Raw genomic sequence first — 13,263 nt, 5'->3', positions numbered from 1 at the left:
CTTAATATAAAATATGTAGAGAGTACATTGTGTATTTGTACGATGAGAAAATAAATATACATAGTATTAAGTATGGACCTAAACCCAAAATATTTTATTTTGAACTAATCGCCCACGGACCCATACCTGAAATGGCTCTCACATTTTCGTGTAAAAAAAGTCAAAGCAGAAAAGAGAAGGCAATGAAAGGATACCATGTCATTATGGACCACATCTTCGTCGAACAATTATGTTCTCAATGTATTTCACTGATTTAGTTACACAAAGTAGAGGCTAAAAGTCGAACAACTCATTGGTTAAAGAAGGTCAGTTCCGAAGTTCTAAGACCATGAATGAGAGCTTGAGGCCAGTTCAGGCTAGACAGACAGAGAAAAAGGACTAAGTCGCTAAAAACACCTTTAGTGGGGAGCTTCATTCTGCAAATTATTATAGGATACAAGTATATAAATATTCATACGTATAATAATATAATAGTACATAGAAAGGCAAATCGATAAACTCTGTTGATAAGAATACAAACATTAGAGAGAATTATAACAAAGTTATCGATCGTATATGAAGCAAGAACTTGAAATATACCACTAAATATGCCAAATTAAATAGTCTTCTATTTCAGCTACATAGTTTTGTTCAAATTAGCTCTGCCATTGGAAGAAAACAAGAAGTTTCGACAATGTACATTCATTCATTCAGATAAGAATGCAATGCCTGTTTATAAGAACTTGATGAATTACATAAAACTCGAAATAAAAACATACATACTTACCTAGAAATCGATCGAACTTTATTTGCATTTCCATAACCAGCATCCTATTGATAATATAAACATTTCCAAGTCTCAACTCGATAAGGTAATGTAACCACGATAGTAACTCATAATACTCATCCCAAAGTCTGAAGACTACTATTGATTATTCATCCAAACTAGTAAGTACGAAAAAGCAGTAAATATCGATCTCCAAAAAATGGGTATTTTGAGTTTCAACCATGGGTATTAACAGCTTCCCATAACAAATTCTTCGGAATTGGATTAGTGAAATCTCGAGCTTGTAAAGCTGCATTTCTAAGAGTTCCAATTGTCAACTTATTTGCTTCCCAAAATGAAACACTAACATAAGGCAAATTATGTTTCTTACATAGTTCTTTAACAAATGGAGAAATTTTCCTCAAATGACATCTTGGTAATCTTGGGAACAAATGATGTTCAACTTGAAATTGAAGACCTCCATGAAACCAATCCATCCAAGTAGAACAAGAAATATCAATAGACCCTTTAGTTTGTTTCTCAAACCAATCGTTTGCTCGAGGTGGACCGACATAAACATTAGCCGAAAAATGATTCAAACAAAATTGAACATGTTGAATTCCACTCACAGCAAAACTAACCAATATAAACATCAACCTTTCTCCCCAATTAGGTAAGCAAGAAATCAAATAAGAATACCAAGTCCAAAATACTAAAAGCCCTAATAACTCTTTTCCTCTATGTTGAACAGGTCTTTTCGATAACAATAAGAGGAAAGATTGAGTAAAAAGATTGATTCTTGCAACAGCCATAACTGGGTAAAAAGATAAATGCTGATAACTCACTAAAAATCTAGCAACATTATCAAAAGTCATCTTTCTTCCATAAAATTTAGATGTAAGTGAGTTAAAGATAGTCGAAGATACCGCGAGAAAAGGTATATGTTGAAGATCAGGATCAAAATCAAGACTATTAACAGCAATGTGATGAGCAGTATGAGTCCATTTCCACCAACCAATACTGATTCCTGTAAAACAATTTCCTGTAACAATTTGAGCAATTTGATTCAACCAAGGACTTAACATAACTTGATAATGACCAGAATCATGTCCAATAAACCCACATTGCATCCATAATAACCCTAATAATCCAGCACAAAAGAAATGAACCCAGAAATTGTTAGAATATTTAATACCCATAACACAAAGTGAGAATAGGGTTGCTATAGAACAAACAGAGAAACAAATCCAATGTCCTTTTTTATCAAACAACCCAGATTTTGAAAACTCAGAAACAAGTCTTCTATAATCTTTTGAAACTTCAGAAACAGTATAATCTTTTAAATACCCAATAAAGAAACGATCAAGATGTTTCCAAGCAGAACCAGGATGAAAAGCAACAAATGCATCAGTAACATCTTGACCAGCAAGATTAAGAATAGGAGAATCACCACCTGGGTGTTGTTTAATCCAATCTGTTACATTATAAACTTTTCCTTGAATTGAAATCCATACATCTCCTGATTTATTATGCTTTGATAGTTCTTCAGAAGAAATATAGTTTTTCTTTTCTTCCATTAAAATCAAACAAATAGATCTAAAATAGAAAAGAGATATGGGTGATTTTTGATATCTCAACCTTTCAATGAAGTTGAAAGGAAGAGATTCAAAGAGGGGGATATGGGTTTAGGTTTTTGAAGAGAAGAAGGGGGGATATGGGATGAGTTTTCTTGTTTCTCTTTTGGTTATCGGTTTCTTTCTGTTCGATATTCTCTTTGATTTGGTGGAGTAGCGGTTTTAAAGGGTAAATTGTGAGGCACAAATGGAAGGAAAGGAAGAGTTTTTGCCGTTTTAAAGGGTTTTCATTACTTTCCAGCAAGACGAACCTCCACCGCTAAACTTAATTTGTGAATTTTAAATTACACGTTGGAGTCTTAGAATTTAAGTTTGAGAAAGTGTATCTTGTGGGGGTCCTATTAAAACCCAACTACACACATTGGGGCCTACGGGGGCACATGACCCCGCAACCCCCAATGTGCCTACCAAACCCTTAATCTATATTTATGAGAAACAATTTCATCATAAATGTTTTTTATATTTTTGTTTGATTCACAAAGAAAAAAAATATGTAATTTATCATATATTAATTTTTTTTTTTTATGAAATTCATCATATATTGTTAGAAACGGTAAGACTCAAATGTACTCTCTCAAGAGATGCAAATCTGACGTAAACATGATTAGCAAATTTTTAAAAAAATATAACCTACATGACTATCATGTTTCATGTTTCATGTTTCATGGTTATGTCATTTCATGCCTCACGTGGCTTAGAACCTTTAATCCGAAAGCCCTTCTAAACATCATTAATACTGCAATAAGTAAACGAGGGATCCAATCATGTGATGAAAAAGCTCCACTTATGATCATTCACAATATTATGAAGATTGCACATCAGGACAACCCATTTAGAGAGAGAAACCTACTGAAAGCTTGTTCTTTCTTAGTTGATGGCTTATTCAGCTTTGGGATTGAGAGAGAAAGCATCGTGGAGATTGAAATTTTTTTTTGTTATTTTTGTTGTTGACGGGGTAAAAGACACTTGAGTTCTTGTAAGAGAATAACTTTAGGAATTTGGGTGGAATAACCCTTGACCCAAAATTATTTGTTGGAAGAGGTAATTTCTAGAAAGGTCAAAATAATATTGAAAATAAGTAGAAAAGCACAAAATATTTGAAAATTATTATTCAGGTCAAAAAGTGTGCAAATACTAAAATACCCTTTTTGTCATTTTGTATAACTAAATTCTTTTATTTTTCTTTAAACTTTAAATCGATATAACTTTTGTTTGAGATGTCGGATTTCTATAAAAATTATATATTTAGAAATGATTTTTCATTAGCTTTCTAACAAGATCCACTTTCAATATTTTTTTCAAAAAAAAAAAAAAATCGGAAAAAACGGCGTTTTTTTCTTTACGTTTTTCTGCAAACGTGTTTGCAACAATCTGTTATGCAAACGTGTTTGCCACAATCTGTTATGCAAACGTGTTTGCAACAATCTGTTATGCAAACGTGTTTGCAACAAACGTGTTTGCAACAAACGTGTTTGCAACAATCTGTTATGCAAACGTGTTTGCAACAATCTGTTATGCAAACGTGTTTGCAACAATCTGTTATGCAAACGTGTTTGCAACAATCTGTTCTGCAACAATCTGATTTGCAAACATGTGTTTGCATAATGTAAACAACAAACATGTGTTTGCAAAATATAGACTGCAAACATAATTTGCAAGCATTGCATATGTGATTCGGATCGGAGATCTTGCAAACTTTATTTCGTGAAGAAAATCGAAACTATCAAAGTTTTCATTTGTATTTCATCAAACACATAACAAACATCTAAAGTTAAACTCATACAACAACAACCATATATATCTCTCTCTCTTTGATGCCAGAAATCAACATTTCTCATTCCTATAAGAAAGACTCCTTCGTGGCGATCAGGAATGGTTAAATCATCACCATCCATTAGCAAAAAACCTAGCTCCAAATATCAGGTGGATATCATAGGCATCCATGAGTTCCTGCATACAAGACCTTATGCTAGACCTCCACCAAAAGTTAACAACAGTGGTTAAATCATCACTATCCATTTGGCGAAACCTGTTCCGAGAATCACAACGTTCCTCCATTGAATCAATCATCATCATCTACATGTGCGACTGAACTTTTGAGTACTTAGAGAGAGAGAGAGCAAGAGTGATTGTGTGTAGTGTGAAAAAATGGTTGAGATATTAAGATGGTTGAGAACACAACAGCCAATCAGTTGTTCACGCTCAACCTTTTTCATCTCATCTCATCTCACCTTTATTCCCTACCAAATTTTCCATTCCACCCATACAACATAACCAACAACTCTAGCAGTGATACCTGACAACCTTCATAAATTAATAACAGAAACTAAAGCCTCCTTTATCTCCTACCTCTTTTGATGAGATAACCCATCATAACGTGTTCTAGGTTTTTCAAGATGCTTAAAATCTTCACCTGGTAATAGATGCTTTAAATTCGAGTGATATTCGAGGTCAAGCTCTCCTGATATTTGTGACGAATCTCCTGATATGTTGTTTTGGTTATGCGTTGTTGATCGGGAGAAGAAGAAGAAGAAGAAGAGAGGAAGAAAAAAAAACCCTAAGAATTTTTAGTTTTCTGGGAGAGAAGTGAGTTTTTGTGAGAAGGGCATTTTGGTACTTACAAAAATAGAAAATGACCTTATTAATAATTAACCAAATTATTTTAAACCTAACCTGTTATTAACCCTAATAATTTGATAACTAATGATTAATAGAAAATTAAGTAGGCTTTTTTTATTATATTGATATTATTTTGAACTCAAACAGTCATTTTCCCTTGTTGGAATGACCTCCATTTTACAAGTTCACTAAACTGACCTAATTTTTACCATTTTGTTCCATATTTAGCCCTCAATATAAATAGATGTCTAGATTATATAAACATATAATTTTGCCCTAATTTCTAACAGTTGAAAGAGAAACCGAGTAGTCCATTTCTCTCTCTTTGAAAAGAAACCTAAGTTCCAGCTGAAATCACAAGTGAAACCCTAAAGAAACCTAACTTCCAACGAAACCTAAGTCCCTTTCTCTCTCTTCTTCTTCATCTTCATTTACAAGGTTGATGCTTCACATCTTCATTTCCAACGAAACTTAAGTTCCAACGATTTGAGGTATGTATTATTCTTCCTCTTCAGTTATTGGGTGAAACCTAAGTTCCAATCGAAATTTGCATCTTCCTAATTTTATAAGTTTCATGTAGTGATATCTTTGTGTGTAGATCATAATGCTTTTAAGATTCGAACCTAAGTTCCTAATTTTATAATTTGGGCGAAATCTACAGTAAACCCTGGTTTTATTGGGTGAAACCTAAGTTCTTAATTCTATAGTTTTGGTGATTTTTGAACCAAATTGGAAACCCTAATTATTAAGAAAATTGGAAACCTAGTGACTGCTTTACTATATTTTTCTTTCTTTAACCTAGTTTGTGTATACATTACTTAAGTGCTAAAGATGTATTCATATATTTGGAACTTAACCCCAGATTCAGTTTTCATAGGAGAGCTTCATCTAGTTTTTTTTTTTTGATATTGTGGTTGATGAAATATTGAAGATGTGGCTATAATGTGTTTAGAAATTCATAGGATTAAGTAGTTGGTCTTCAAGTATATGATTTCTTTATCGTATCTCAGGATTAGGTGTGAACCCGACTTCCGAGTTGTATATGCTTATTTTCACATCCGTTAGGCTAGTGCCAGACCGCAGACTATAGGTGAAATGTTAGTACCTTGTGATGTTTACGCATTTCGGTTGAGGTTGTGAGAGCTGACACTGCTAGCAAACCCATCTAGCCACACCGTGGCGCCTAATAAGGAACAAACTCGCAGGTTGCTAGGATTAGTCCATCGGTTATCCGTTATAGTTTATAATTATACATTTCTCTCAAAGGTTGATACTTGTACTTGGTAATACCATGATTTCAGCTTCGAATGCATTCTATATTATTCTTCTAGCTTATTAGCTCATTGTACTTGGTGTTTAATCTTATGGTATGGTAGGAGGATGAGAGTAAACTCCACGTAGGCGAATACAATTTTTCTCAACAAGTTTACACTATAAATGTTGAGACAAATATCTCTTTTGGAAACATAAGTTGGACAGATGTGTTACGTGGGTGTAAGTTTCAGGTAGTGATATCTTTGTGTGTTGCTCATAATGCTTTTATGTAACAAAAAAGAACTACCATGAGTATATTTTTCACTTAGACATGTTTGTATATACATTACTTATCTAGGGTTTATGCATCGAGGTGTTGAGATTGTTTATATGGGTTGTAATTTGACTTCTTAAGTTACACATAAAGTTGGAGGATGACGACATGATTTCCTATTTTTTATGGAGGAGAAGATCTTCGTCGACGTGACGAGATAATACAAAAGTGGGAATCAAAGAAATTATGTGTTTATGGTGGATCTTTTTATGTATTCTCAGCCCGAGGCAAAGAAACGGAAAGCCCATGTGCAAGAAGCTAAAAAGAAGAAGATGGTTCAAAGGGTTGAGCGTAAAATGGCTGCAGTAGCAAGGGATCGAGCTTGGACTCAAAGACTAGCAGAGCTCTAACAACTTGAGGCAGAGAAGGCAACAAAGACTTGAATCATTATGACTCAAAAAGTCTTTTCCAGACAGTAAGACTTATGTTTGAACATCGATTTCGATTCTTGTGTTTTGTGTTGTTTAATGTTGTCCAACAGGTCAGCCGAGGGGGAACGAGATAGTGTGGATCTGTACGGTTTTGTTATTTGATGTGTACAAGAACGAAAACACCTGAGATCACTTCATATATATGTCATGAATCATTTCTTCCAATCACTTTTTCTTCCTGTTTTGATGGCAAAGAATGTGGATCTGTATGGTTTTGTTATTTGATGCGCACGTCATGTATATTCTTATGTTATAATGCAGTTGTTACAACTACATCATTACTCCATATATATGTCATGAATCGTTTAGGTAAGTCTAGACCAGTATAGACTCAGTTTACACCAGTCGACACTCTGTCTAGACCAATATAGACTCTGTCTAGGTAAGTATAGACTCTGTCTAGGTAAGTATAGACTCTGTCTAGACCAATGGAGACTATGTGTAGACATGTCTACTTTGTAATAATGTTGCCTAATACGTTAAAACAAACCAAATTACATTTATTCCAAGACGTAAATTTATGTTCTTCCATAGTTGTAAGTAACTTAAATGATAACAATAATGACAAGACGACTACAGGAGTCTAGACTCAGACTGCATGAGTCCAGACTCAGACAACAGGAGTCTACATTCAGACCTTGGAGGTCGTTAGATTCACATTGTCTCGAGGAGTCTTTCCATATAAAAATTTTAACTAGTTGAAGTATCCAATAATTGCAAATCAATAATACAAATTCATTCACCATATATCGAGATATCGTGACATACATCAAATTGTAATGCAATCACTCTAAAATATTTGACCAAAGAAGTTCTTTTAAGTGTTCAACCTGCATATTTAAGTTCAAATAACTCATGCCATACATCTACAACACACAACTTCACGAAGTTCTCTAAGTGTAGTCCCGCCTGATAGAACTATTCAGGTTTGTTTGCCACCAATATACTTGATTTCGTTATTCATATTTTCTAATCTACCACCATGAAATAACCAAATGCTCACGGATTCCATCACGAATTATCCTACAAAACAAAGATAAATTCATTATGTATACGTACTAAAATTACTACCAACTTCCAAAATGCATACAAACATGAGATGAATTTAACATGTAAATTGAAAACACATAAGATGAATTGAACATGTAAAATGACAATCAAGCAATACAAAAGATGTAAAAATGAAAATGAAGTAAGACCAAACTTCAACAAACATGAACAATAATTTGATTCATTGAGGATTATTAACAAACATAATTTATGATGTTCTTAGGTCAAATGTTAGTACTTGTTTTATGAAATAATAGATTGGTAAAAATGTAAAATTTCATAATGAAAATGACACTTCGTATGAAACTTATTGTTAACAAAACTTCATAACGTCAAAGATAAACAACTTTTAACCACATGGATCTGTATGGTTTTACAAGAACGATTTGTTCTTAGGGGAAATTTAGTTCACTAAAGCGATAAGTCAAAGTAGGCTAGTTCAATTGACATATGTTTCGACACTCAGGTAGGCTTCGATTCTGTAATCAAAGGGTGAATGTATTGGCGCAAAATAAATCGAAAAGAAAAAGAAATAGAGAAACACATATTGCATATTAGAGAAACACATATTGCATATTAGAGAAACATAAACAAGTAAAACAAATAAATTCTAACAAGTGAACTTCTATATGGGTACATGAGGTGAACTCATATTCCAACTATAAAGATTAACAATTCCATATGCTTGGGCTTCTATTGCAAACATATATATATACATTCAATTCCATATGTTAATGATAGTTAGTCTGTTCATAGTTGATCCAGTATAAATGACCAATGAAAATGGTAGCAAGAAGAGATTAGAACAAATGTTTCTTAATAAAGTTCGATAATCTATGTGGCTAATATCCCAAGTTCAATTTTGATCTGGTTATGTGATCACCATCTGATGTTTTTACACTGGTCAAATAGGAGAAATAAACATGTTTTTCTAAAAAATGTTGATGATATGTTTGTGAGAGATGAACAATAATATGTTTGTGAGAGATGAACAATATACCTAAATAAATAAAAAATCTATACAAAGCCAAACAAAATAACATGTAATATGAAACAAATTAACAATTAAGATGAAATAAGGTGAACTATAACAAACATTAACTTACCTCAACAAATCGAACAAACCCACAACAAAATTTGGCCGAAATTCCCGACGAAGAAGAAGATACTTCAGATTCAAACCCTATATGGGATATTAGTTTCAAGATTGAGACTCAATTGCATACAAATCGAAGAGAGAAGGTGGAATCATTTCGTTCTAGAGCGAGAAAGCTCAATTTTCGTTCTAGAGAGAGAGTTCGGTTTACTCTGATATCCTTGTTATGTTTGGTTGTCTAGATTATCTAGACATCCTTTTATAATGAAGGGCAAATATGGAAGTTCATGGCCAAAATAGGGCATTTGAGCAATACTTGGAAATGAGTGTCATTCCTACAAAGTTCACTCAGTCAAAGGTTATTCCACCCAATTTTCCAATAACTTTCTCTAATAGGGGGTGGGTAAGGAGTTTCCCCTTTCTTGAGGAAAATTTGGAAAAAGAAGTCACTTGATTAAAAGTCTTTCTTTCCTAAGGATCCGTTTGTTAGGCGGGAATGTCTGAGTAAGAAAATCCAACTTTTTCTAATAGGTAAGAATGTCATTTGCTTTCACATGTGAATTGAATTTTTTGATGTTTGATAGGAGTGTGGGAAAACCAGGCGAGTGCCTTTAGAATTCGGGCTCCTCTTCTCCAAATTAATACACAGGTAGGTAGAGAGAGAGAAAGAGTTAGGGTTTAAGCGTGAGTTTCATAAATTTAGGGTTTATTAGAAAAAGTCGATTTTCCGGGAAAGGATCTTGCTTGGTAGATAAAACACGGTAGTAATCTTGCTTGGTATAGAAGAGTCGGTTTTGCTTTGGATGAACAAAGAATTATTGGTTTTATTTGTTCTTAGAAGGCTGAACATCCCAAATTCTAATTCCTTTCCATAAACCTTAACTTCATAATCCTCCAAATTTTGGAAACCCAATTTCTGAAATTTCTAATTTTAGATCTATTTCCTTTCCAAAAACCTTAATTTCATAAATCTTCAAATATAGAAACCTTAAGTTTAGGCATTCCAAATCTGATTTAAAAAATCCCCAAATTATAAAAATCCTATATTTAGAAATTCCCAATTTCAGATCTTCTCATTTCCAGAAACCCTAATTTCATAATAACAAAAAAAAAACAATTTAGACTCAACTATTGCACAAGAACAAAAATCGGGTCAGTGACTTGTCTCGTTCTTGATATACCTTAGATTATAGTTGTTGATGGTGACTAAGTTTCTGAGATTGAGAAAGATAATTGAGATGCTATAGAGAGAGAAAGTTCAAGAGATCAAGAGAGAGTTGTAATATGTTGAGAAGAAGAGAGAAAGGGAGACGAGAGAGTTTTTCTTTTGTTGAAGATGACGAGATGGTTTTGTTGAAAGAGGAGAAAGAGCGGGTTTTTGGGTGAAGGTGAGAAATAGGTTTGTCCACCTTAATTGTGGGAAATTAATCAACCTCTTTTCTCACTTTATTTGCCCATAAGAAATCCACTTTCGTACTCACGATGCTCTCAAACAGCAGAAAACGATTTTCTTACCCACTTTATAAGCGTATCAAACAGACCCTAAAGTGAGTACCAAACACATGAAAAAACTAAATTTTGAGAAAACTGTATCTATTTTCCCCGAGAAACTCTCAATCAAACACACTGTTAGAGAATTTTTATTTTTATTTTATAATTTTTTCTTTTTTCGGTCTGTCACAAAAGACCGACAATATTATACGTTATTTCTAATTTGTTTTGAAGATTGTAATATGTGTATTTCAATATGCGATACTTTTAAATCTAATTTAATTCTATATAAAACTGTTATTTTATTGCAGTTCTATACAACATTGATATTTATATTGACATTCTTTAACGTCGTACTATTTACAAATATTATAATGATACCAGATTTGTCAATGTGATCATCTAAAATTTGGTTTATGTAAGAAATATGGGTCAAACCTATTCCTATGCATCAAAAAAACTAAAAAAAATTGATATATCGATGATTTTACTATGCAATAATTTCGAAAAAAAAATGTGTTCCATACTAGTATAAATATATTAAGAGTTCAAATTTTAGAATTTTAATTTATTATTACTAAACCAAAAAGAAGTTATAAAGAAGTTATTGACATACTTAGGAAAGAAGTTTTTATTTTCGCTGAAATTTGTTTTGGATGATTTTACTTGTTGTCCGGAGTTTAGCTTGTTAAGAGTTTTATCCTCCTTAAAAAGTGCCGGAATAGGGGTTTTAGACTGCTTTCATAATTTGTTTAACTTGGGTGGTTATAGTGTTTATCACATCTTCATGATGTATCAATGTCTTGTAACGACTAACGTAGATCGTAGTCGATTTCTCAAAAAGAAATAGGAAATGGTTTAGGGGCAACTAGTTAGACTAAAGGCCACTTTTCTCGAGATAACTCTGAGGAGTTGTTTCTCAAGGAGAAAGGCTCCTTTAAAATATAAAGGGTTCTCTAAAAATTTCCGTATAGGGTGGAATGCGAGACCATGTTTATCCGGAAATGAACTCCAAGTCCAAAAGACACTCCTTATTTCTAACCTAATCCTCTCCAAAATAAAGTTGTGTTGCAGGTCTTTAAGTTAGAATCTTTATGTGTGGCGAGTCCATAGAGTAGCTTTTGTGCTATCCAAAGACTAAAAAGGTGTTTTGATTGTTGTGTCTTTTTTCTTCTTGTTCTTTTTTTACCCTTCTCAACCTTCTCTTTCCTTTCTCTCTCTCTAATTAACACGATTCTTCCCTCGTCTTCACATTTCTCTCTTAGTTTCTGTTTCACATTTATATTTATGATATTTAAAAATTCTCAATTCCAAAGTAGAACCTCATCTTCTCAATTGATTCAATTTCATAATAAAGAAAAGCACAAATTCGTCTAACAATTTAAATCGATCAGCGATTGTTGATTCATCGCCAGAGATGGCTTAGAACCAATAGTTCATTATCTAATGGATCTTTCCGTTCTAATACTCCATCCGAGAGTTATCAGTATTTATCAAATCTGTTCCTATCTAACGGAACGCTATTGGATCAAATGACAAAGACATTGTTGAGAAAGAGATGGCTTTTCCCGGATGAAATGAAACATTTGATTCATGTAACAGGAGAAAGATTTCCCATTCCTTAGCCGGAAAGATATGTGGCCATGAAAGAGGGATTAAGTGGAACAGAGTTGACCGGGTGGTAGAGTCGTGGAAAGACTTGTTTCTTCCATATTTTTGACCTTAGCTACATGGAACATTGTTATTTGTAATAATTTCTTTCATTGCTGATCTTTTTGGAACTAGGTTTTCATGGTTGCGATAAAATTTTAGTTGTCTTTTGGTATTTAATGATGATGAACACTGATTAACGAATTTCGAGATTAATTTATGATTTGTACTGAACAATTTTTTTGGTGGTGTTGTGATGGTTCATTCTTTTGCTGATGATGGTGGTGTTGTGATGGTTCATTCTTTGGCTGCCAGTGTTGTGACATACCAGAAATTTGTAACCACTCAATAGCTTTTCTGATGGTACATTCGCAAATGTCTCGTACATTTCGTAGTTTCCTCTGTTTGTTACCAAAAGCAAAGTATAGAAAATAATTTAAAATAAAAAGAAAAATTATATTGCAAAGTACATTTTAAAATGGCTTATAAATTTTTACGTGTGTCTCGTCCATTATGATGATATTACAAAATTAATTCAGGGAACATTATATTATGCACAGTAGATTCTCAAATGAACTGTAAATTTCATAATTTTTCTCTCCCTACTTTTTCTCTCTCATGAGTTACATTCGATTTATGAGTCGGTTAATATCCTTTCCTTATTTCTCTCTCGAATTACATCGGATTAAATGTCATTTTACCGGCGTTAGCTAAGAGGGATCTGCCACTTCTATAGGACGCGACGGAAACCTGGTTTGGTAAAAGGTGAATCCCAAAACGATAATCTTACCCCCTTTTAACGCTCTGTACCTGCTTTGTGTTCCCTGTCTACAGAGTACCAATTTCCTATTTTGGAAAATAGACTGGCCTTTTGACCCAACCCCCCATGTTTATTGGTTCTAATATAATACCATTACTCAAAATAACTAGGAAATTTTTGTTCACGTCAAATATTTATA

General features: G+C 33.2%; 1 long non-coding RNA gene and 1 pseudogene across 2 annotated transcripts; one reads left to right on the top strand and one right to left on the bottom strand.

Moving 5' to 3' along the window:
• Positions 1-556: 556 nt before the first annotated feature.
• LOC147544706 (delta(8)-fatty-acid desaturase pseudogene) lies at positions 557-2,658 on the bottom strand (annotated as a pseudogene). The gene has a single exon (XR_015223734.1). The product of XR_015223734.1 is annotated as a delta(8)-fatty-acid desaturase pseudogene (transcript).
• Positions 2,659-5,283: 2,625 nt separating this feature from the next.
• On the top strand, positions 5,284-7,182 carry LOC147544705 (uncharacterized). Its single transcript, XR_015223744.1, has 2 exons — positions 5,284-5,489; positions 6,375-7,182. It is a non-coding gene; the product is annotated as an uncharacterized LOC147544705 (long non-coding RNA).
• The last annotated feature ends 6,081 nt before the right edge of the window (positions 7,183-13,263 follow it).

Source organism: Eschscholzia californica, unplaced genomic scaffold, assembly GCF_041429995.1.
Source record: "Eschscholzia californica isolate CP2 unplaced genomic scaffold, dmEscCali1.0.p SCAF_4, whole genome shotgun sequence".
Taxonomy (NCBI): Eukaryota; Viridiplantae; Streptophyta; class Magnoliopsida; order Ranunculales; family Papaveraceae; genus Eschscholzia; species Eschscholzia californica.
The sequence above is the reverse complement of the archived record's forward strand: the minus strand, read 5'-3'. Positions and strand labels throughout refer to the sequence as shown.